This window comes from Tupaia chinensis, unplaced genomic scaffold, assembly GCF_000334495.1.
Source record: "Tupaia chinensis unplaced genomic scaffold, TupChi_1.0 Scaffold000294_2, whole genome shotgun sequence".
Classification (NCBI taxonomy): domain Eukaryota; kingdom Metazoa; phylum Chordata; class Mammalia; order Scandentia; family Tupaiidae; genus Tupaia; species Tupaia belangeri.
The window spans coordinates 1,570,091-1,595,675 of record NW_006159780.1 but is presented as its reverse complement, the minus strand read 5'-3'; the positions used below and the strand labels follow the sequence as shown (position 1 = coordinate 1,595,675).

General features: G+C 49.5%; 1 protein-coding gene across 1 annotated transcript in view; it reads left to right on the top strand.

The window, feature by feature from the left end:
* The window catches only part of TNS3 (tensin 3), a 239,551-nt gene that overhangs the window by 5,554 nt on the left and 208,412 nt on the right, over positions 1 to 25,585 (top strand). The window contains 1 exon segment of the mRNA XM_006150681.3: positions 17,327 to 17,364. The gene's annotated coding sequence lies outside the window, so the exon portion shown is untranslated.

Genomic DNA, 25,585 nt, shown 5'->3' with positions numbered 1-25,585 from the left:
CAGCAGGAGCAGAGCGAATGTGTGCCAGCATCCGCTCCTCTCACAAGCTGCCAGGAGGGCCAACGTGGGCCCACCCCGATGACCTCACCGTCTCCCATCACTACCATAACCAGATCGTCTCCCCATGCCCAAACACTGTTACAGTGACTCCCAAATTTCAACACATGAACACATTCAAACCAGAATGGATCCAGAGAAGTGCCTCACCCTGTCTACCATGCAAGGACAAAGCAGGGAGGCACCGTCTGAGAGGAAGGGACCCCTTCCAGACCCTGAAGCTGGTGTCAGTGCCTTGATGTTGGACTTCTATCCTCCAGAACTGTGAAAATAAACTATTGTTCATGAGCCACCCAGTCTATGGCATTTTCTTATAGGAGCCCACACTGACTACACATCATATTTGTGCGCATAGAATAATTATGTTAGTAAGCACTTACTTACAAATACAGCTACACACATGTGTCCAAGTGTACTCATATATAAGAACATGTATGCACTACACACATGCAACCATGAGCCCACACATATATGCATACATAGCTCTCATGCTCATACATGTACACACAGTCTGTTTATTTATTGGCCAGCAGATGGTGTGGTGGTTAAGGGCACTGGACTCCCACATGGCTGACCACAGTTCGAGTCCCGGACCTGGCAGCTTGCTTTCTCACTTTCCTTTCCTCTCTCTCTCTTTCTTCCTCACTCTGTCCGTCTCTGATCAAATTAAAATAAACAAATAAATAAAGTTAAATAAGAGAATTATTTTTTAAAGTTTATTTATTTGAGAAATTTTTGCTGTAGGGTGTGTGTGCTTGCTGGAGAGACAGAGAGAGGCAGAGAGACAGAAAGAGAGAATCACTCCCCTCCCCCCCAGGAGGGATGGTCAGGCTGCAATCCCTTTTCCTCCATTCTCCTCTCAGGATCTTGGGCATGTACGCACATACGCCTGATGTGAGTTTTAACCCACTGGGTCCAGGGCTCAAATCATGGTGAACTGCATGGGAGTCCAGTGACATAACCATTACATCATCTGTTGGTCCTTTACATTTATTTTTAATGTATAGGGCTCTGTGTTCTAGGAGTCTTGTAGACACAATCTTCTGTGTTATCTTTTCAGTTAAGTCAGTGCATGTGCTAGATCCCATGACGACGTTCCTACATGGTCATGAGCTTGTCAGATGCAATCGTCTCTTTGAGGATGGTGCAGCGTGTGAACAGGAAACATGGCATGGACTGAGCTGTCTGAGATAAGTCCTTGTCTCAGCGCTGTTGGGGCTTATCTCAGTCAGCCTGAGGTGGCCCTAGAAGTTCCTGAGAAGTGAGGCTGGTAAGAGGCCCAGGCGGTGTGGCAGGGACAGGACACAGGGAGGCTTGTGGCTCAGAGGCAGGTGATCTGAAACACATCAGGAAGGCAGCTGCGCATTGGCCGTGCAGGGACAGGGAAGGAAGGTTATGCAATGGGAGACATTGGACTTTCAGAGGGTGCAGGACACAAAGGCTTTTGTTTCTAACTAACACGAGCGGTAAAGTGGAGACCCTGCCCGCCTCTGAGGAAGCCAGCGCTTGCTTGTCTCATTTGTGTGCAGCAGGATGCTCCTGTATTCCAGTGCTCATGGCGGCCTGGGCCGTGCCAGGCCGCGTCGGGCTTAGAGTCCCGTGAGTGGGAGCAGTGGGCAGGACCATGGTTTGGGGTGATGCGGGCTTAGGCAAAGGGATGTATAGGTGCATTGTGAGCACAGAAGAGGGATAGTCAAATCTGGAGAGGACAGTGGGGTGGGAAAAGTTGGCGTTGTTGGGCTGAGCAAGGCTCACACCATTCTGATGATTTGTTTACGGTCTGTCTGTTCCCGAGTGGCTTGCCCTGTCGATCTGGTGTGGTCTGTCATGTACTTAATACTACTACTACTACTACTTCTTCTTCTTCTTCTTCTTCTTCTGCCCTGTCGATCTGGTGTGGTCTGTCATGTACTTAATACTACTACTTCTTCTTCTTTATAGGGCACATGTACTCACCAGAAAGACAGAGAGAGACAGAGAGAAAGTGAGAGATCACCCCCGCCCCCAGGGGGATGGCCGTGCCACAATCCCTTCTCCATTCTCCTCTTGGGATCTTGGCCACACATGCACATGTACCTGGCATGAGTTTAAGCCACCAGGACCGGGACTTGAACTGAGGTCGACTACATGAGAGTCAGGCTACATAGCCATTATGCCAATTACTGGTCCCTCTGTCATGTACCTTAAGTCCCAGGAAAGGGTGGAGAGCTGAGAGTATACAGGGAGTTTGTTAGTTGTATGAAAAGCCATATGGGGCTGGCCCCATGGCATGGTGGTTAGGGGAGCTGGATCCCACGTGGCTGATCGTATGGTGAATGCCAGCCCCGGCAGTTTGAAAAACCTGTCGTATTTTGAATGCCAGCCCCGGCAGTTTGAAAAACCTGCCAACCAGGGTCAGCAGATGATGTAGCAGTTAAGATGTTGGGCTTCCATGTGATGGCCACAGTTTCAGTCCTAGACCCAGTGATTTGAAACTCATGCCAGGTACATGTGCATGCATGCCCAAAATCCCAGGAGGAAATGAAGAAGATGGAATTGCAGTGTGGCCATCCCCTGAGGGGGTGATTTCTCCCTTTCTGTTTCTCTGTCTCTCTCTGTCTTTCCAGTGAGCATATGTGCCCTATAGCAAAAATCTCTCATAAAGAAAAGAAAGAAAAAAAGATGCCAACCATGTGTGCCCAAAATTCCAATAGGATGGAGAAATGGAGGAGAACATCCCCTATTAGGGGTGCTTTCTCCTATTTTCTATCTATCTGGCTCTTTCTGGCAAGTGCATGTGCCCTCTGGCAGTGAAAGAAAATAGAAAGGAATTCTTCCCCGTGTGCCTTTTCAGCCGCCTCCACACGAAGTCTCCTCATGGATTTTGACTGAAAGCCTCTCTGTTTTCTCATTCTGTGGCTGGAAGGAGGCTGGAACTCTCCCAGCTGTTCGTCAGCAGTCTGGGTGTCAGGGTTTGAGGTTTCCGTGAACCAGGGATGCCTGGGGCCTGTTAATGGATTTTGATTTTCTATACGTTTTCAGTGGTGTAGTCAGACTCATAACTCCGACTTTGTTTTGCCAGGTCCGTGATCTGGAATTGCCGCACGGTGGGGTTGTTGATTACTACTGTTTTATTCAGTTGAACGTGATGTTGCTGTCTGGGTGCTCTTGGTCTCCATGGGCCACTGAAGTAGGACTGCATATCACTCCAAGTTTGTCCTTGCAGTCAGGGAGGGACAGGGCTGTGCTCTACTGAGCCATGGGGACACCTTCAGCCGTGAGTGCTGCAAAGGAGCGGGAGGAGCCCTATTCTAGAGAGCAAGTCTGGTGTCCCAGCCTCTGTGGGACTCAGCAAGGCATACCCTGGCTCAGTTGAGAGCAGATAAGCAGGCTCCCCATGGGCCCCTCCATTTTCTAGTGGGCTCACATGGCTGCTAGGTGCTGAGCACCTGCACACAAACAGTTGCCACCATGCTGCTGGGTCAACCGGGGATGGAGAATTGGTATGGTTGCAGCCATGTGGGAGGGTGGAGTCTGTGGCCCTCAGTGACTGGTATTTACAACCCACGGTGGTCTGCTCAGGTACAGAAGGGGCTGGAAGGGGGAAAATTTGCTTCTCTACCCAAACTTGTGTTTAAAGTAGACACGAGTCAGTAGTGTTTTCTGAACTGGACTTCAGAGTCTTTGTTTTTCTCTCCTTTTGTTTGCAATATTCCATACTATGAAATATTCCCTTTTGCATTCATGCATCAGGGTTGGGGTTATTTTGAACAGAGAGATGAGTGAAGCTAAGGGTCAGAGAAGACCTTAGGAAGTGAGGCTGCAGGCAATGAGTGGGACCTCAGGGGTCACGCTGTGTGTCTGGGCTTTGTTCTCACGGCTGAAGTGGGCAGTGACACCCAGCCGGCCCTGCTCATGGCCTGTGATAGAAGACTGAAAGTCAGGGGGTGGAAAAGTACTTTGTCATCTCTTCAGTGCTCTGCAAGTATTAGTCAGTGCTATAGCTGACTCAGAGACTTGTTCATGAAGATTAAAGCCTTTTCTATTTATCTTTATTTTACTTATTTATCTTTGGGAGCTCAAAGGTTAAGCTGGGCTGGTGTGAGTTCAAATCTTAGCTCTGCTCCAGGCCTCACTGTGCTTCAGTTCTCTCATCTGCAGCATGTGGACAGTCACTGAAGCGTGTCAGAGGTCCTTAGGTGGCTCAAACTTGTGTATATAAGCACTGAGAACAATTGCTTTTTAAGGAGAGACAGCTAGTGGAAAGAATTGGAGAAAAAGGGAAGTGAGAAGTTAGGCTGTTAGGCTACTGCTCTGCCTCTCTTGTTTGGATTTTCTGCTAGAGTCATTGTGAAAAGTAATAGTAAATACACATGAACATGACACTGAGAAAATGTTTAGCACTGTTAATAGTATCGATATTATTTTTTGTGATGGAGATGATGTTGGTGGTCATAGTGACAATGCAATGGTGGTGTAGTTGATGGGACAGTGGTCTGGTGGTGGTGATGCAGTTGATGATGACAATGATGATGATGCTGGTGTAGCCGATGGAACAGTGGTGTGGTGATGGTGATGTAGTTGACTCTGACAGTGGTGATGATCATGTAGTTGATGACAATGATGATGGTGCTGGTGTAGTTGATGGAACAGTGGTGTGTTGATGGAGTTGACGGACAGTGGTGATGATGGTGTAGTTGATGTGAAGTGGTGATGATGATGTAGTTGATGGTGATCAATGGTAATGGTGATGGTGTAGTTGGGACAATGGTGGTGGTGATGGTGATGTGGTTCACTGACTGTGGTGATGGTGATATAGTTGACTATTAAAGTGGTGGTGATGATGTAGTTGATGGTGACAATGATGATAATGATGGTGGTGTAGTTGGACAATGGTGGTGGTGATGGTGATGTGGTTCACTGATGGTAGTGATGGTGATATAGTTGACTCTTAAAGTGGTGATGATGATGTAGTTGATGGTGATCGATGATAATGGTGGTGGTGTAGTTGGGACAATGGTGGTGGTGATGGTGATGTGGTTCACTGATGGTGGTGATGGTGATATAGTTGACTATTAAAGTGGTGGTGATGATGTAGTTGATGGTGATCGATGATAATGGTGGTGGTGTAGTTGGGACAATGGTGGTGGTGATGGTGATGTGGTTCACTGATGGTGGTGATGGTGATATAGTTGACTATTAAAGTGGTGATGATGATGTAGTTGATGGTGACAATGATGATAAGGGTGGTGGTGTAGTTGATGGTGACAGTGGTGATAGTGATCATGATGATGGCGATGGCAGTGATAATCATGTTGATGAAAATAGGTTAGAGCTATAGTCTGTGATCCAGACAGTGTTTTTTACCATTCCTTTTCTGGCTCATTCTTGAACTTTTAAGTACCCTGCTTTCATGTTTTATGTTCCCTTTTCATTACAGATTTTATATGTATTCAGTTGTAGGGAAGTGGTGGTGATGGTGATGTGGTTCACTGATGGTGGTGATGGTGATATAGTTGACTATTAAAGTGGTGATGATGATGTAGTTGATGGTGACAATGATGATAATGGTGGTGGTGTAGTTGATGGTGACAGTGGTGATAGTGATCATGATGATGGCGATGGCAGTGATAATCATGTTGATGAAAATAGGTTAGAGCTATAGTCTGTGATCCAGACAGTGTTTTTTACCATTCCTTTTCTGGCTCATTCTTGAACTTTTAAGTACCCTGCTTTCATGTTTTATGTTCCCTTTTCATTACAGATTTTATATGTATTCAGTTGTAGTATTGGGTCATCGGAAAAGTCATGGCATTTTTCTATATTTTTCTTTACAAAAATGTGTCATGACTTTCCCAATGACCCAGTAGTTAAGTTAAAAGAAAAAACTTCATTTTTTTTGAGAGAATTGCTATAGGGTGTGTGTGCTCACTGGAGAGACAGAGAGAGACAGAAAGAGATAACATGGGAATTTACACACACACACACACACACACACACACACACACACACACACACCAGGGAAGATGGCCAACCTGCAATCCTTTCTCCCCTTAGGATCTTGGGCATTCATGCACATGTGCCTACCATGAGTTTTAAGCCACTGGGTCCAAGACTTGAACCACAGTTGACTACCTGGGAGTCCAGTGACATAACCATTACCCCATATGCTAGTCTGCCAGACTTTTAAATAACCAGATATTTACATGTAGAGGCTCTCCTTGACTCCTATTTTGGAACTTTTTTTTTCCCCACCCTGAAAACAGCCATGCTGTTTGTTTACTGATCAGATTACAAAAATACTCATGGTGGATACCTTAGTTCATCCTTCTAGTAAATCTGTTGATCTGGTCTTCTCTGTTGATAGCACCTCCACCTTTGACACAATGGGTGGTCTTTTTCTTCATTCCACCTCATGGAGAAGATATATATATTTTTTTTTTTTTTTGAGAAGTTTTTTGCTATAGGGTGCGTGCGTTCGCCAGTCAGACAGCAAGAGACAGAGAGACAGAAAGCGAGAAGTCACCCCCCGGGGGAGTGGCCATGCCTCAATCCCTTCTCCTCCATTCTCCTCTTGGGATCTCGGGCATGCACGTACACGCACCCAGAATGAGTTTTAAGCCACCGGGTCCAGGACGTGAACCACGGTCGACTACGTGCGAGTCCAGCCCAGCGACATAGCCATTACACTAACTACTGGTCCCTGGAGAAGATAATTTGAAGGCCCTCAGGAAGTTATTTGCTTCTTTGATGAGTTTTCCAACAGTATAGATTTCATGAATCAGATCCTCCATGCAGATGATGCCAAATTTACCAAGAGATCGCGCAGTCAAAGCATTATCTGTCAACGCAATTCACTTCTTAGTGATTTTGCCATAACTACGCTTGTAGATCAGTTCGTTTACTGACTTCAGGTTCGGGTACCCCCATATAATATATGGTTCCACAATTCTTAGGATGTTAATTGAGGCCTTGTTAAGCTAAACAAAGGTGCCACTGAAGATCTGGTGAAGACGAAGAAACTGCAACACCTTCAAACCTTGGGGCTCACTCCATTGATACCTCTGATCCTGTTAACAGACACCAATTTGGGTTCTGCAGGTACATTGAAGTTGCCAGTTTTTCTTGCCATCCTGGCCATGTGAATCTTAGTTCTGTACCTCTGTCTATATTCTTTAGGATAGTGCTTAGCTTTTTCATAAGTAAACTTCCTCCTTGCCTTTTGAAGCATCTTTTGAGCAAACTTCTTTTTCAGGCCCTTGGTCTTCAGCTCTACAAAATTCACTTTTTCTTAAGGATTTCTGGCACAGCAGGAACCTTTGTCTTGGTGGCTTCCACCACAGCAGGAACCTTTTTCTTGGTTTCTGCAGCAATAAGAACCTTCTTTTTCTTCTCTTGAACATCTTCCATGGTTCCAGCCAGAAAAGAGCCCTATTTTGGGCTGCCCCTACTTTAAGGGACAGCAAAGATAAGATGATCACGGAGCCTTGAGAGAGGGAGGAACTTGACCCCAGAGGAAGAGGGATCCAGAGGAGTCCTGGGCTCTGACCCAGCAGTAATGCTCTTTTTGGGACAGGTGGTTCACTTGGTCTCGTAGTGAAGTAGGAAAGAATGCCATAAACTGGAGAATGGCACTGAATGATGACGTGGCACATGCAAGAGACAGCGAGCTGTGGAAAAGAGCCCAAGGAAAGGGAAGTTGAGCTAGGACATAAGACTGAGACTGGGGGAAATGGAACAGAGGCAGTTTATGAGAAAGCTTTGATGATGAGTTACACTGTTCAGCTAACCCCATGCAGTTAAGCACCTTCGAGGAGAAAAAGATGAACTGCCAGGGCCAGCCCTGCAGGTGGCACGGTAAGACATTGGATTCCTGCATGACGAACCTTGATTCAGCTTCCAGAACCAGTGCCTTGAAAATCACGCTGGGTGCATGTGCATGTGTGCCGAAAATCCTGATAGGAGAATTGAGGAGAAGGGATTGTGGTGTGGCCTGGAAGTGAGGAGGAGGTGTGATTTCTCACTTTCTTTATCTCTGTCTCTCTCCGGTAAGTTCATGTGTCTTATGGCATAAACAAGCAAGAAGATGAACTCCCGTGTGCTATCTTTGAGGACATCACAGTCTGTGGTATACCTGGTAGTTCGAGGTAAAGGTATGGGGACTCACCAGGTTTGTGCCATTTAGCTCTTGCTTCATGCCAGTTGTGGTGTGAGAGTTCTAAGCCCAAGGAGGCAAAGGTGGCACAGCGTGGCCAAGCAGCAAATGCAGGCTTGGCAAGTCTCATTCGTTGGCCCTTCGCTGTAGGCATGAGTCTCCGGGTTTGTCTTTTCTCTTGCCTTGAGCGACTGTTACCAGGACACGGAGAGCACGGCAGACTTGGGGGTACAGATGGGGGGAAAAGAGGGTGACTCCCATGGGCTCATTCTAACTCAGTAAATATGTGTGGAGGGTTGTATAAACGTCCTGACAACCCTGTAAGACTGGCCTGAATTCCCAAAGCTTGTGAGGACATTTTGAAGAATAGCAGTTCCAAGACAACCTATAAAAATGCTGGGTGTTTCAGAGCCAGACAGCCCTGTGCAGTGAGTGGGGGCTGGGATTCTCGAACACTACTTTGGAAAGCCTGTTTGGCACAGGAGTTAGCATGCAGGCTGCAGAGCCTTAGCTGTGGATCGCAGTGGTCCAGTAGGTGGGTCCTGTGAGCTTTGGAAGCCAGGAGAATGCAGAAGAGATGTTCACCACACCTCCTCCCAGACAGTGGTTGAGCTGGGCTAGAAAAGGAGCAGGCCCTGCACAGGGAAGTGGCTCTTAGTGGAGCCTCTGCCATTGAACATCTCCACCCTTTCCCTTGAGATGTCCCAGTGTTTTACATTTGCAAGTTGATAGAGGAAAGGCGGCAGCTCCTTTTAATCATATTTTTCATTCATTTGTTTATTACATGAGGCTAAAAATCTAAAAAGGTGCAGAAGAGATGTCTGTGACACTTCTGTTTATTTAGTCAACTGGTCTTTGAAAATCTTTGCTCATTTATTAATACAAATTAGATTTTTTTCTTGGTCTCTAAGACCTTACTGTATTATGAATACTAAATAAATCACTTTGATCTGTTAGGCAGAACATTTGCCAAATGTGGATGGTTTTTGGCCTCTAAAATGTTGATTTCTTTCCTTTATTTTTTTAGGATTTTTGCAGTAGGGCATTTGTACTCACAAGAGAGACAGAAAGAGACAAAGAGAGGGGGAAAGTGAGAAACCTCTAGAGAGGACGATGTCTAATTTGGTTTATGGTGTATCTGTCATGCAAAATATTTTTTTTTCCAAGTTTTGCTATAAGGTGCATATGCTTACCAGAAGGGGAGAGAGAGAGAGAGAGAGAGAGAGAGAGAGAGAGAGAGAGAGAGAGAGAGAGAGAACTCATTGTCCCAGGTGGTGGTGGGGATGGCCATGCCATAGTCCCTTTTCCATTCTCCTCTCTGGATTTTGGGTATGCATGCACATGTTTCCTGGTGTATATTTCAAGCTACTGGATCTGAGACTTGAACTGGGAAGTGGACCATGTGGGATTCTGCCACCTTAACCTCCACGCTATCTGTGGGTCCTATGCAAAATTTTAAAGTTTGGAATTTGGTTTGTTTGGGTCTACCTATCTTTTCATTGAATTTATGTACTTGTTCCTTATTATAGAACATCTGCCATTCTTCAAGAACATCACAAAGATGTTCTATGATATTTTATTCTAGTAGTCTCTTCTGATCCAATTTCATGGTTGTTGTACCTTGAATTCATGTTATTTGTGTAATGATGTCTCCTGGAGTGATCAATTCCCTCAGTTTTGTTATATAGTTCCTACTTCCTGTCTGGGTGATGTCTCCTCTGGGTCATGCTCACGTGTGGGTGAGCCTATTGCACTAGTCTGTCTTCTGTGAAGTCTGTTGGTGCATAGAACTTTGTATCTTCTGGGCTTGCCTATTGAAAGCATTTTCACCTACTATGTTTTCAGAGATCATGATTTTTTAAAGGCTATCTAATATTTTATTAGTAAAAACATGTTTTTTCATTTTATTGCTTAGATATATAAGCAAGATCTTTGCTGTCAGTCTGCTCCTAGTTATAAGAGACAAGGGTGCAGAGGGGATATGACTGTCTAGACAGGAATCCTTGTGAGGGCTCAGGGTGAGCATTGACCTTCCAGGTAGTCAGCTCCCTGGACAGTGGCTCTCTGTCTGGTGTAGCTCCTGGTGGATGCTTATTTTGTTGGTTTAGCTCAGGTGGAGCTCCGTTACTGCTCTGGGCACAGGAGAGCCTCTGTACACCTGCTTATTGGTCTTTGAATCCAGCGCTGTGAAATGTGCTCTGCCCACGTAGAGCCAGGCTTGCCTCTGCCTCTGCTTCCAGGAAACATGCACCACCATTTATCTGCTCTGCTGCCCAGAGAGAGAGAGAGAGAGGGAGCACCCCCACTAGAGTCTTTGCACCATGGGCATGCCCAAGTCATGGGCACACTCGTGCATCCTGTGTGTCTAGGGAAGCCCAGAGTCACGGGCATGCCCAGGTCGTGGGCACTTCCAGGTCTTGGGCACCCCCAGGTTATGGGCACACTCATGCATCCTGTGTGTATAGGGAAGCCCAAAGTCACGGGCATGCGCAGGTCATGGGCACGTCTAGGAGGTCATGGGCACACTCAGGTCACGGGCACACTCATGCATCCTGTGTGCAGGGAGGCCCCAGGTCATGGGCATGCCCAGATCATGGGCACACTCGTGCATCCTGTGGGTACAGGAAGGCCCCAGGTCATGGGGACCCCCAGGTCACGGGGATGCCCAGGTCCCAGGCACACTCATGCATCCTGTGTGTACAGAGAGGTCTCTGGCTGTGAACTCAGTACATGTCCTTGTGGGTCCAATTGTGTTACCGTCACACCACTGCCTGGTCCCAAATTAGTCATTTTTACTGCTTCATCAGGATGTTCGTAAGTGAAACTGGCACTTTTTCTTTTGACTGTAACGGCATAGTGGTAAAGAATAGAGTGGCTCTGGAGCATGCTTGCTCAGTGCCCGTGAAGGTGCCACCATCAGTGCAGAGGTCAACCTGGGAGACAGGGCAGGAAGCATCTCAGTATTGCTGTGAAAATACTTTTGAACTCATCTGGCCCTGGCAGGTCTCGGGGCCCTAGGCCCCTCTGAGAGCGGCATCTCCCCCTCCTCTGGAGCCCTGGTGTGTGCCATATGGGCAGTGGGGAAAGTCACACGGGTGGCGGGGAAAGTAGGAAGTGGATGCTGAGGGTCAGCAGATGCAGCCGCAGGACTTCCTGCCACCTCCTGTTACGTGGCCATGTGTGATGGTCTCTGAGGGTGTTGGGCTTTGCTCTCAGCATCTTGTCTCTGGATAACTCTGCTGGAAACGGGGTGGCAGGAAGTGTGCGAGCCTCTTGGGGTGTGGTCAGTGAAAAGCGGGAAGAAGGCTCCAGGCCGTGTGACGCAGTTGGTTGGGGCATCTCGGTAGGAGCGTTCAGTGTGCCGTGAACTGACCTGTGACGGGTATGTGGACAGTGAGGTCTGTGGAACTCTGAGCATGTCCCAGAGGCCTGTGATCCCGGGCCATGAGGATTTTTGGGTGCTCGGTATCCAGAGGGCAGGGAAATCTAAGGGAGAGAGCTGCGTGAAGAGGGTGGTGTTGGTCTTTGCATGGCACCTACGACTACTGTGGGTGCACCGTACGGCACTTAGAGGCTGCATGCCAGCCCTGGCCCACACACTTCACACGCAGCAAACCTCAGGGGGCCCATTTGCAGAGCAGGAGACTGAACCCCAGAGTGTGCAGAGCTCTGTCCTAAAGCTCGGAGGATGATTTGATGTTTTTGGCAGGAGAAAATTAGAGAAGGGCCCTGAGAATGCAAAAGGGAATCGGTGTTGAGGCCAAAGATTGCTCGTAACGAACAGGGCATATTTGCTGTTGGGATAAACAGGATTCTTTCCCCATAGACCCACGAAGGTGAGGAGGGGTGGGAGCGATTGCAGCTGCCATGCCACATACCATGACATCCTTTATCCCACCTACACCTGCCTCCACCAGTGCTGCTCTTGGGAGATAGACCCACTGCCTGGGGACAGCCATGGGAGGACCCAGCCCTGGTGACATCGTCACGGTGCTGCTGTTCATTTGGCATAAAGTGGAGGGTCTCTCTGTCTTTGGACCTGCACAAATCTGCTCCTTAGAGGAACTTGCCAGACTTGCAGGACACGATTCTCTGTCTACCCCGAGTAGTTGAGGACTATCCATACCCTTGAAGGTCTCCCAGCATTTAGAAAAAGCCAGCACTTCACTCACAGGATGCTGAGCTACAGTCGTGGCGTCTGATGGCGGGGCGGGCTGGGGTCAAAGCCAGTGTGCGTGTTCTGTCTTTTGGGGCTTGTGTAATTTGGGGACACATCTTGATGGGAAGTTCTGATTTTTTCTATGTGTATATATAAAAATATATGCCTGTGTATACATGTATGTGTGTGTGTGTATCCTCTATATATTTTACATACATTTGTACACATACATATTTACACACATATTAGAACCTGTCTATTTCTTTCATGAGAGAGAGAGAGAGAGAGAGAGGTACCCTCACCAGGTATCACCGTGCCATCTTCCCCCTTCCCCTCGGTTCTGGATTACAGGCACGTGTGTGCACTTGGCATGCTCAGGAAAGTCCTGAGAGGTGAACCCAGGTCCTTACCTGTATGAGCCCAGTTGTGTTCCTGCTGTGCTACCAAGCCTTGTTCTAGTGTATTTCATGGCTTCCCTTCTTTTTCTTTGGAGAGGTTTTTGCTATAGGGCACGTGCGCTCTCCAGAAAGACAGAGAGACAGCGAGAAATCGCCCTCCAGGGGGGATGGCCACGCTGCAATCCCTTCTCCTCCATTCTCCTCTCAGGATCTTGGGCACGCACACACACGCGCCTGGCGTGAGTTTAAGCCGCCGGGTCTAGGACTTGAACCGTGGTCGACTACATGGGAGTCCAGTGACATGGCCATTATGCTAACTGCTGGTCCCATGGTTTCCCTTCTTGCTGGCACTTTCACAAGGCCCCAGGTGGTGACTGGGTAATGAGGTCCAGCCCTGTACTGTCCTGCTGACTTCCGACTTTGAAGGCAGACCTGCAGCAGTTCAGGTTGGCACGCAGTGGTCCAGTCATAGGTCTTTGGGTCTCAGCCAGAAAGCCCAGTCTCCCGTCAGTCAGACAGGCCAGACCAGCGGCTGCATCATAGGTGGTGATGAGAGCCTGGTCTCGCCCTTGCATTAGCGCTCTTAGCACCTAGGATGTGCTGGCTGCCTGCTGCTCTGTTAGTGCTGTGAATGTGCTATTGCGAGAATCTGGGGATGCCTATGAGACACCTGCCTGGAGGAGCTTGCAGGCCACTGGGTCATACAGATATATGGAGGGACAAGTGATGAGGTCAGCGGCTCGGAAGGGTGTGGAGAATTCAGGCATGGAGAGCGCTGAGCTAGCCCAGGAGGTGGGCTCCGGATGTTGAGAACTAGAGTCCTGTGAGCTTTCTCTGTGGGTGGAGGATTTGAAAGCAGGCCTGGAGACTTAGTTGTTTTTGTGGTTTCAATTGTGAGAGGGCACACACACTCACCAGAGAGAGACAGAAAACATGTGTAAGGGGAGAAGAAACCCCCCCCTCCCATGAGATGTGGTCACACTATAATCCGTTGTCCTCCATTTCTCCATTCTGTTGGGATTTGGGGCACACGCAGACAAGTATGCACACTGGCTTGCAAAGCACATCACCAGGGATGGGACTCTGACCATCGTTGGCTATGTGGGATCCAGTTCTGTTCACCACTAGGCTACAGGACTGGTGGTGACTTGGTTCTTATCATGTGTCAGAAAGGCGGCATACAGCTGGGTGGAAGGCTGGACCCCAGGCAGAGACGGGCTGGAATCCCACCTGCATAGGCCCTTACTGCCCCTGCAGCTGAGCCACCCGCACAGCTTGTCCCTGAATGGGTAGTTACAAAAATCGAATGCAGTCCACATAGGAAAGTCTATTTCACAGGTCCGGGTGCATCCACTCGAGCTGGCTTAGGGCTGACTGACAGCTGATTGGCTAATCTGAGGACTGTCTTAGTCTGTGCGACCACAGGCTGTGAGGTCATCTGCATGAACACTGAGACAGTGGATCTGCCTGTCAGGATCTTGGCTTAGGTATTGTCACTGGATTTCATGATTTTGCTCTACGATGGCCTATTGCTCTCTTGTGGCCAAGGAGGTCATCCACCATGCATGTATCACAGCAGGGATACACCTACCCTTCCACTGACTGAAGTTTTTAGGTTGGGTTGGCTCATTGGGTTATCTACTAATGTGTGACAGATTACCCCCAAGCTTAGTGGCTTAGCACAACATTAGGTCTCTGTTCATTTCTTTTTAAGAGAAATTTTTTTGGTATAGAGCATGTGTGCTTGCTGGAAAAAGAGAGACAGAAAGACAGAAAATGAGAAATCCTCCCTAGGGTGGATGACTATGCTGTAATCCCTTCTCTTCTAGCCTCCTCTTGAGATTTTGGGCATGCGTGCACATGCACCCAGCGTGAGTTTCCAGCCGCTGGGTCTGGACCTCGAACCACTGTCAGTCATGTGAGAGTCTAGTGACATAAACACTATGCCTTCTGGTGGTCCCAGTCTCTGTTATTTTTCATGATTTCTGTGGTTTGGGAGTTTGGGACTTCTGTAGCTGGGCAGTTCTGGCTCACACTCTTTTGAGGGGATGTATCATCTGCAGGTTCACTGGAGTTGGAGACATTTCTAAGGTGACAAGGTGGTGCTGGCTCTTGGTACAAGATCTCAGTTCTCCATGTGGGCCTCTCTACAGGGCTGCTTGAATGTCTTCACAACATGGCGGCTGGCTGGCTCTCCTCAGATCCAGGAGAGCAGGGCAGAAGCCATGATGCCTTTGAGCTTCAGAAGTCACATGCCAGCCCTCTAATGTCACACAAACCAGCTCAGAGTCATGGTGGGAGAGTGCCAGGAGGTGAGGCCATCTCAAAGGCGACCACCACGTGGTGTTGCAGTCCAGTCGCATGCTGCTGAGTGTGTGTGGCTGGAGAATTCCTCACCTGCATGCCTGCCAACTATTGCTGCTTGCCGACTGTCGCTCTCCTAGAGACCAAAGGCCTCCCAGGCTCTTCTCTTATCTCAGCCCTTCCTTCTGGCTTCCGGCTCTGGCCTGGTTTCCATCTGGGTTTTTAATACTGCTTTATATTTACTTTTATACTTGAACATTGGAAGGCCCTTTTCTCCTCAGTGTCAAGTCTATCTTTATTTGAAAATCACTGACCACTTTTGTGTGTTCTACACATTATTATTACTTTCATTTTCATTTCTTTTTGTAGTTTGCCATGGAGTGTGTGCGCTTATCAGAAAGAGACAGAGAGAGACAAAGAGAGGAAAAGTGAGAAATCAGACTCTGGAGAGAATGGTCACGCTGCAGTCTCTTCCCCTCCATTCTCTTCTTAGGATTTTGGGCACACAGGCACACATGCCTAGGATGGGTTTTCAAGTTGCTGGGTCTGGGACTCGAACAGCTCAGTCAGCTATGTGAGGTTTAGCCTCCTTAACCTCTAGGCCAATGTTGGCCCTGTTGTACTCATTAGATGATGTGAAATAGACATTTGTCTTGGGAAATAATCTCACAAACCTCAGGCATAAAAAGATAATAAAATAGATGGTGCAGAGATGATGACCTAAATTATAGCTACGGGAACTCTAATAACTGCAGGTACTGGCTGGGTTACACCTTTAGACTGCAATATTTTATAGAAAGCAGAGTGGAGATGTTGCCTACACCCACAGGGACCAGAAGTGATGAGCTGTGATCTGCCTCCCCCCATCCTTGAGGCCTTGTCCTGCAGGCCCTAAGCACTTGTGCATGCGAATGTCATATGGCAGTGTCGAAGCAGGGTCTTTTGCTTTAACACTACAATGTGCCATTTTCCTGTTTGACACTGAAATAGCTCAGTCAGAGAAAACAGAGGCCCTTAGGGTCTCAGGACCTACCAGAGCAGCCCAGCTAGACGGGGCTGAGCCCAGACAGGAAGATTCAACCATTTGCTCCCAAGCCTGTCCCTCATCTGGCACCCCCACCTTGTGGGCAGCAAACTTGGGAGGACCAGAGAGTGTGCCAGATGCTTTCTGAATTCACATGGGAGGCCAGGACACGATTGTTCCTTTCTGGGTGTGTCTTTCTGTCCTGCCTTCTCTGTCAGGGCAGGGCCTGGTGGTGGTGGTGGTGTGGAGCAGGGGGCTTTAGTGCCTCTCTTCCTGGCTGCAGCCTCTGGGTGGTGGGCTTGTGGGCTTGTGACGTCCATGGTGGTTCCAGGTCTTTTTTTGCCATCACGGCCTCCCAGCTGGCATGGCTGCACTGAGCTCATACACTGCGTGGATACCGGGTTCCCTGTAGGAGCTCCAACCAGGATTCGTTCTGACAGTCGGTCTTCGACTGCCCGGAAGCGGAAGCAGCATGGAGATGGTCTCACTGATGGAAAGGCTCTAGCTCTGACTTGAGGGCATGTTCGGCTTTCCCTTCTCTCTTCAGGGAGCAGCTTCCGTCTTAGGCGCATTCTGATGTTTGTCACTGCTGGCACTCAGACTCATTCTTTTAGGGACCCACGGGGGCTGCAGGTGCCCTGGAAAAGCCAACTTGCTCCTGACCTGGCTCCCAGGGCCATTCTGGCTGGGCCATATGCTTGTAGTCAACAGAGAGCAGTCAGTCCTAACTTGTTTCTTGCCCATACATCCTCTCCACCTTCTGTCATAGTTGAAAGTCGCCTTCCTGTCTCAGAGGGCCTGCCTAGGATCTTTACTTATTTCATGTAGTTATTATTTTTTAACTAGTGGTAGGAGAGAGAGAGAGAGAGAGACAGAGTGAAAGCACCTCCCTCTCCCGGGGGTGAGGTGATGCTGCAATCTCTTCTCCATTCCTCTTAAAATTTGAGGGCACACACGCATACGTGCCTGGTGTGTTTTTCAAGCCACTGGGTCAGAGACTCAAACTGAACCGTTGGCCATGTGGGAATCCAGCCACCTTAACCACCACACCACCTGGCTGGCCCCATGTGTTTTACTCCTTCTGTGAGATAAGATTACTTTTGTTTTAAACAGAGAATTTTGAGTATGTGTAGAAGCTTGGGATTTGTAAGCTGGACCCTTTAAGGATCAGGAGAGTTTGGAGATGTAAAAAGTATTGCTTTCATCTGCTCGACCCACATACATCTTTCTCTCTCTCTTTCTTTTTCCAGCCTGCAAGTACTCTTGCCACAAGAAATGTGAAGCTAAGGTAAGTGCTGTGTTGCTTCCCTTGGGACTTTCAGTCCGTGTTGGCTGCAGGATGAATGATATGCATCGAGGGGACCGCCTTGGATGGTAGCCATGGAAGGGAAGCTTGTAAGGGAAGAAGACGAGGTGGATGCTTTTCATCTTGAGAGTGAACTGAATACTTGAAATCCATGTTTTGGGGACCAGCAGGTGGCATAGTAGTGAAGGTTCTAGACTCCCACATGGTTGACTGTAGTTCAAGTCTTGGACCTGGTAGCTTGAAACTCACGCCAGGCGCGAGTGCATGTGTACCCAAATCTGGAGAGAATGGAGGAGAAGGAGTTGTGATATAGCCATACTCCACTGGGGGCGATTTGTCGCTTTCTCTATCTCTGTCTCTCTGTCTCCAGCAAATGCATGCACCCTATAGCAAAAACCTCTCTTAAAAAAAAAAAAGAATCCCATCTTTAAAACTTTATTATTTATTTAGTTAGATTTTAAGAATTATTTTATTTAACTTTATTTATTTTATTTTTATTTTTATTTGACCAGAGAGGGACAGAGCGAGCGAGAGAGAGAAAGTAAGAAAGAAAGCAAGCCGTTAGGTTGAGGACTCAGACCACGGTTGGCCTTGTGGGAGTCCAGCGCCCTTAACCACCATGCCACATGCCAGCCTCCCATGTTTTTAATTATAGAGAATAATTGTTAAGAATTTGATTTCAGATAAAGATTCAGTGCTTTTCTTCTTGCTCTGTCACCAGCTTTCTCAGTGACAAATGATCCCCAGTTCTCATCTTGTGGCTTGCAAGGAGAAGGAGTAGAGGGCCCAGGGCCCACGCCTGACCTTGAGGACTTTGCTGGGTTTTTTTGTGGCTGTCATGGAGACCGGTTTCCTGTGGTGGGGGTCTCTGTGCTGTGCTTGTGTGTCCCTGCAGAGGTGAAGCTGTCCGGCAGTCTGCAGGAGTGCACTGTGTTGGGTTTAGAGCTTCGTGAGTGGGGAGGTGAGGTGGCCTGAGGGCCCGTGGAAAGTGAGATGCCCTGAGGATGAAGCATGCAGTTTTCTACCTGGTTATGGTATCTGCACCCCTGAATTTCCTTGGTTGCACTCGTGGCTATAGGTCTGGGAAGATGAAGTTTTAATCTTGGGGTTTTGCTGCTAATGGGCCCCATGGGGCAGCTATTCTGAGGAGTACCAACTCGTCCTCGGGTTCTAAGCTGAAGGCTGGGCTGGAGGTACACTTGCTTGTCCTGTGAACTGGCTTCAGATGGGCGTGCTTTCTGCGTGAGGCCTGAGGACCAGTTCTCTTCACCTACCCCACAACACATGTGCACATACGCACACACACATACATACTTGCATATACATATATGCACACACTTGTGCTCACACACATGTGCACACATGTACACAGACACATTTGTAATTGTACACATGCCATGCATGTGCACATGCCCACACATGTATACACACAAACACATGGACATAGACATACACATACATGTGTGTATGCACACACATGTGCATGTGCACACACAAAGTTGGAAGACCCATACTAGTCTAGCTCTAGTGTGTTTTTCCCAGTATATTTATTCTTACCATTAGTGAGCAAGAAAGAGAGAGACAGACAGCACCCGAGAAGGTACTGAGGCCTCCATCTACCTCAGCCACCCCCACACCGTGGGCATGTGCATGCCTTGTGTGCTCAGGGATGGCTCGGACACCAATCTGAGACCTCCTCATGTGGGTCGACCTCCTGGAGTGTTGCATTTTACCCCTTCCAGGAGATTAAATTACATGGGTTTTTAAACAGAGACTTCTGAGCACGTGGAGAAGCAGAGAGGGTGGCACGTGCTCCTGCCGGGTGTTTCCGGCCCCTGTCCTCTGCACACTCCTCCTTCGCCAGCCTCTTCCAGATGTCACGTGGGCACACTTTGCGTGTGCCTCATGGGGCTGCGGGCTTTGGGCTCTCACTTTTTGCCCTGCTCAGGGAAAGGCTTCCTCTTTCCCAGCTAAGGCAGATGCTTCCTGCTCATACACACTTGTAGGCGTGGCTGATTTCCGACTGCGGTTTATTTTGGGTCTTTCCACCCACAGATAACTCTCCTCTGTCCATGTACCAAGTACCTTTAGTGTAAAGGAGACTGTGGAGCAGGGCTCTGAATGCGGCGGTGAGTGGGGAGAGTCCTCTCTGGGGGCTATTTCGGACTTGTCCCTGAGGGTGGCTTAGATGCACTCTTGCAAGGGGGTTGTAGTAAGAGTGCCCTTGTCCTTGAAGCTTGCCTCGTCCCCACCATGGGGGATGAGGTAGGCTCGTCCTGCAGGGCATGGCTATTGCTGGCCTGCACCTGCAGAACTGAGTCAGCGTGGTTCCTCCCGTTTCTTAAATGGGGCTTGTCACTGGCTTCTCAGGGGATTAAATTCTTTGGTTCAAAGAATATTCCAGAACCTTGAACTCTCACTGATTATGGCGTTTCTAACCATAGCAATTGGCAGCTTGCTGAGGGATGGATAAGCTTTTACTCCTATCAGATTATGGGGGGAGAAATGTATCCGTATTCATTTTTTTGATAATATAGCTTTGAATAGCAGGAGAACATGCCCTGGCAATAACAAAGCACCTTCTCATTCCGCAAATATAATGCCATCCTTGTTGGGACCTGAGGGCCGCAAGTTCCCAGCGGCTATGCAGTGGTGAGCGGCCCAGGGCAGCTCGGCCTTCCAGGAGCCCCAGGGTGGCTCTCCCACACTTTGCTGATGCACATGCATTACTGCGTGGTTCCCTGAACGCGTGCGTGCTCAGATTTCTTGGGAGATTCCGAAGCTTTGGGTAAGAACCCAGGCTTTGGTTTCACGTCAGACTGGCCTGGCTTCTCCCTGATTAGGGGGCAGTGAATGCTACGTCCGCCGTTCATCAGTGGGTCTCCTGCTCCCATGACCTCGGCCAGAGGGAACAGTAGAGCTGCAGCCCAGCACACTCCCTGCAACATGTGGCCAGTGTGCCATGGAGCCGACGCCGTGGTCCTGACACTGTGGTCATTGGTGCACCGGAGCCAGTTCTGCTGTCACAGGCTCCAGTCCAGGCCATGGTGCCCCTCTGGAGTCCTGCAGATGTGGACAACTTCCTGCAGAAAGGGGACCAGCCACAGGCTGGGGCTCAGGGTGAGGCTGAGTTGGAGCTGGGACATTGGCAGCCTGATGGACCTTTGCACAGAATGTCCCCGAAGGCCAGATCCTGTGACCCAGGTGCAGACAAGGGCAGAAACTCGGGTTTTGATCTCAATGTCTGGGGACCCTTGTATCTGTGGAAGCTAGTCTGGTTCTTGCTGTTGACTAACTGTTCCCCTCCCAGATATGTGTATCCAGATCTGAACCCCCCAGTGTCCTGGTTTTAGTTGGTGGGGCCTTTGGGAGGTGATTAGGCCACAGAGTGGAACCCTTGTTGATGGGATCAGCATCCTGAGGGGCCCCTGGAGAGCTCCCTCACTCCCTCCGATTTGTGAGGACACAGCTAGAAGGTGACTTCTGGGAACTGGAAAGCAGGTGCTCCCCAGCACCAGGTCTGCAGCCTCCCACTCTTGAAATTCCTGCGTCTAGAATGTGTGAAATCAATTCCTGTTGTTTATCAGCCACCCAGTCAGAGTGTTCTGTTTCTTTTCTTCACTATTTTTTTGTTGTTGTTGAGAGGTTTTTACTATAGGGCGCATGCACTCGCCAGAAAGACAGAGAGAGACAGAGACAGAAAGCGAGAAATCACTCCTTAGGGGGGATGGCCACGCTGCAATCCCTTCTCCATTCTCCTCTCGGGATCTTGGGCACGTACGCACATGTGCCTGGCGTGAGTTTAAGATGCCGGGTCCAGGACTCAAACCGCGGTCAACTACGTGGGAGTCCAGCGACATAGCCATTATGCTAACTGCTGGTCCCTGGAGGTGTTCTGTTAACAGCAGCCCAAACAGACTGAGACAGCCTTGAGCCTCAGTCTCTTCATGGGTAAAATAGGTGAATAATACTTTTCTGCATCACACTGAAAAAATGACTGTCTTAGCTCTTGGTCAGACACTATTAATTACCTGAGTTTTATGTATATAGTTCCTTGAGACTTTGGGATTCCGTCCACTTGTTGTCTCGGGATTCCGAGCTTACTCAGTGGAGCCACGTGAGCTGTCCGGGCGTCGTGGCTTGGCCTCTTCCTGGCAGTTGGTTGACTCTTTGGCAACGGGAAACAGGAAGTAGAAGGAATAAAGCAGCTTTAGGGAGGCAGCTGCTGCTGAGGAGGCAGAAGGGAGGGTGGTGTCTCCTGAAGTGAATGAAAGTGGGGTTCTGTGGCACTCTTCAAGTGGGTGGGGAGCCATCCACATGTGGACATGGGAGTCCATCCTCACCCATGTGGACGCCCTGGGCACTACACGTTGTCCTCTGCTTATGCCCCAGTACATCGTCCCGACTCAGGGGAACACATTGCTTAGGGTCTTCAGCATCCCTGTGACTCCTCAGAGGTTATGTGGCCCTCCACATCATTTTTTTGCAAACTTATGACCCTACCTAGGGCCCAACCACATGAGTTAGCCAAGCTGGAACAGGTGCACGGTGTAGCGTGGGAGACCCCGTGGCCAGTGCCTCCCTTGGTCCAGCAAGCACACCAAGCTGCCAGCCTTTGGGCCCAGATGGTGCTTTCAGGTGCCTTTGGACCATCTGCAGCCTTTGAGCCTGGCTGCTGAGGTCAAGCGCTCCATTCTCTGTCTCTGACAACACCTCATGAGACATCAAAAAGAGGACTGCCCCGGCCACCTCCCCTGTGAGGTGTCAGTCAGTGAGAGGACGGCCATCTTGGTCTCTGTCCCTTCTTTTTTTTTTTTTTTTTTTGAGAGGTTTTCGCTATAGGGCGCGTGCGCTCGCCAGACAGACAGAGAGACAGAAAGCAAGAAATCACCCCCAGGGGGGATGATCACACCGCAATCCCTTCTCCTCCATTCTCCTCTCCGGATCTTGGGCACGCACACACATGCGCCCGGTGTGAGTTGTAAGTCACCGGGTCCGGGACGCGAACTGCGGTCGACTACATGGGAGTCCAGCGACATAGCCATTATGCTAACTGCTGGTTCCCATGGGCTCTGTCCCTTCTTGTGGCTACCAAAGGGAGCTTCCTCCTCCTCTGTCCTGCATGCATCCTGTCAGGTGGTCCTTGAGCCCAGCCCTCGCACACACGCCCGCTGGCTGCTCGAGGAAGGGCTCTGAAGAACAGACTTGCTGGTCTTTGCCCTGAAGAGAGTGTATCAGGTAGGATTGGCTCCTACGAGACCCCAGGGGAATCAGGAACCCCTTCGTGCCTGAGGACCCTGCAGATCTTCCTCATTTCTTGCCACGGTGGGGCCTCCTGGGTCTCTCCCATCAGGAATCCCCAAGTTTTGGGTGCAGGTGCCTCTGCCACACACACGGACAGACCTCGGCAGACCACGCCTTCTGGGTACTTCTCGGCCGTGGAAGCTTGGGGCCCAGAGTGTATGACCTCAGGAACTCTCTCAGACATCTGCCCTGCGTGTCAGCACGCATCCTTGGCTTAACTGATAAGTTTTAACCATTAACTTCTGTGTCTGCTTGTTAACCTGTATCTGCAAATAGCTCTTCTTCCTACATGCTAAGAGCTTATGAGGCCTGCTATGTCAGGGATTGTCAATCACACCCCCCGCCCCCCATCTGGATGAAGAATTGCGACCCGGAGGTAACTGACCCACTATAGCTGCTCAGACCCAGAGTTCTGGCTGTTGGGTTTCCCAGTTCGGGTTTTTGCTGTTCTGCATGTTCTTTGGGGCTGTGGCGCTGACGTCTGTGAGCACTGGAACCTGCCGTGCCTCCTGCCAGCTCTAGCTTATGGCCGATTTCTGTAAAAACACAGATTGGGCTAAGCATCCCTCTCTACCTCTTGGCTTGGGGTGCAGGCCTCTCCTGGGCTGTGTCTGCTTCTCCCAGGGAGGATGTCCTGAGAATTCGCTGTCTCTTCCTGGTTTGGTGCCCTGCTTCCCTCCTGGAGGCTCGGCTCATCCCGCATGGGTGACATCTTCTCTGAGGCACTGGGCAGGGACAGCTTTCTTCCCTCCTCTCTGTCACCGTGCAGGGGCTGAACTGTGAGAGGCGTTTCTCTGGGGACCTCCGCACCACCTGGGAGTGCTGAGGTGTGCATGAGAATGTGAGGGAGGTGGGTGGAGTGCCACTGCCGAGTGCTGAGCTCTCAGCCTTCTTCCCTGCTCAGACCTCACCGTCTCTGCCCCAGAGTTTTGGCTCCTGCAGTCCCGCCGGCCTGCCAGCCGGCGCCGTTCTTCTGTGGTGCAGCCTCCTGTCTTTTATTTATATTATTTTGATAAAGTTATAAGTAACGTTTATTTCTTCCACGTGCAAGAAAGACAGAAAGGGAGAGAGACAGAAAGGCCGTTGTCCTGAAGAGTCTTGCTATGTTCCACCGCCGGCCCCAGGAGACCCTGGATCATGGGGACACGTGTACCCTGTGTCCTCAGGGAGGGCTCTGGATGCAAACCCAGAACCTACCCATGTGGGTCAGCCTTGCAGAGCTCCCACCTTTCCTAACAGCACGGTGGCCTCAGCGACAGGCTCCATGGGGTCACCTTCTTTTTTAGCCCTGCCTCAGTACCTGGTGCACCTTGTGCTCTTGGTGAAGGGACAAGCTGGGTGATCAAGCCCAGTGCTAAGATTGGGGTGTAAGTGACAGGGGCTACTTCTCCCCCCCCAATTTGTTAGGGGGCACAAGCACTCACCAGAGAGTGTGAAAGAGAGACAGAGAGAGGGAGGAAGTGAGAAATCACCCTCAGCAGATGGTGGCCCTGCCATAACCTCTTTTCCATTCTCCTCTCAGGATTTTTTATTTTATTTATTTATTTATTTTTTTGGAGAGGTTTTCACTATAGGGCGTGTGTGCTCGCCAGACAGACAGAGACATAGAGACAGAAAGCGAGAAATCACCCCCCAGGGGGGATGGTCATGCTGCAATCCCTTTTCCTCCATTCTCCTCTCGGGATCTTGGGCACGCACGCACGCACACACACACGCCTGGCATGAGTTTTTTAAGCCACCGGGTCCGGGACGCGAACCTCAGTCGACTACGTGGGAGTCCAGCCACATAGCCATTACGCTAACTGCTGGTTCCCTCCTCTCAGGATTTTGGGTGCACACATGCACACATGTCCGGTAGAGTTTTTAAGCTACTAGATCCAGAACTTGAACTGTGCTGTTGATCATGTGGGATCCAGCCATTTTAACCACCATGCCATCAGCTGGCTTTGTGACGGGCTGCTTTCATGGGGGACCCAATTCTTTTCCCTGAATTTGTTAGTTAAAGGAAGGACCAAGAAAATGTTCATAACCAAGAAGGAAAAACCCAGCCTTATGAGCAACGAGCCAAAAACCCGGCCCTGTGAGCAACGAGCCCTCTGTTGTGTGCGTGTTGCTTTCCTGGCCTCATGCATACCCTTTGTGGCATTGGGCAGTCTGTTTGGTGCTCTGAGGCTCAGTTCTGTCACCTGAGTGTGGGATGGGCCACCACCACACAGTAGGAGGTTTTGGGAGAAAGTGCCATGACTTCTGAGATGTGTTTATACAGAATGCAGATCAGCCACCAGGAGTGATTCGCAGGACTGTTTTGAGCGCCTCAGATGTGATCTGTCATTTGCTTGTCACACGGCCTGCTGAGGGGTCCTGTTGTTTGTTGCCTGCTTGCAGGTGACAGATCTGGGGCCAGGCAGTTGTAGCTCTAGGGCCACCGCCCAAGCTGGCGGTCCTACCCCAGCTCCTGCGTCCCCTTGGCTTCTCAGTAAATGCGTTTACCATGCACCTTCTCTGCCCTCCTCCTCGCTCAAAGGGTGGAGCACTTTTTAACGAATTAAATTGTATCTTTTTTTTTTAATTTTTTTTTTAGAGAGGTTTTTGTTATAGGGTGTGTGCACGCCAGAAAGACAGAGAGACAGAAAGTGAGAAATCACCCTCCAGGGGGGATGGCCACCCTGCAATCTCATTTCCTCCATTCTCCTCTCAGGATCTTGGGCACAGAGTGTGAGTTTAAGCCACCGGGTCCAGGACTCGAACCACGGTCGGCTACACGGGAGTCCAGCGACATAGCCATTACACTAACTGCTGGTCCCTAAATTGTAACTCTTAACCCAGCCAATTCAATAGACATTTGCCAAGTTTTGTGCTCCGAGGGCTGAGCACAGATGGCTGTGGCTGTCTGCATGGA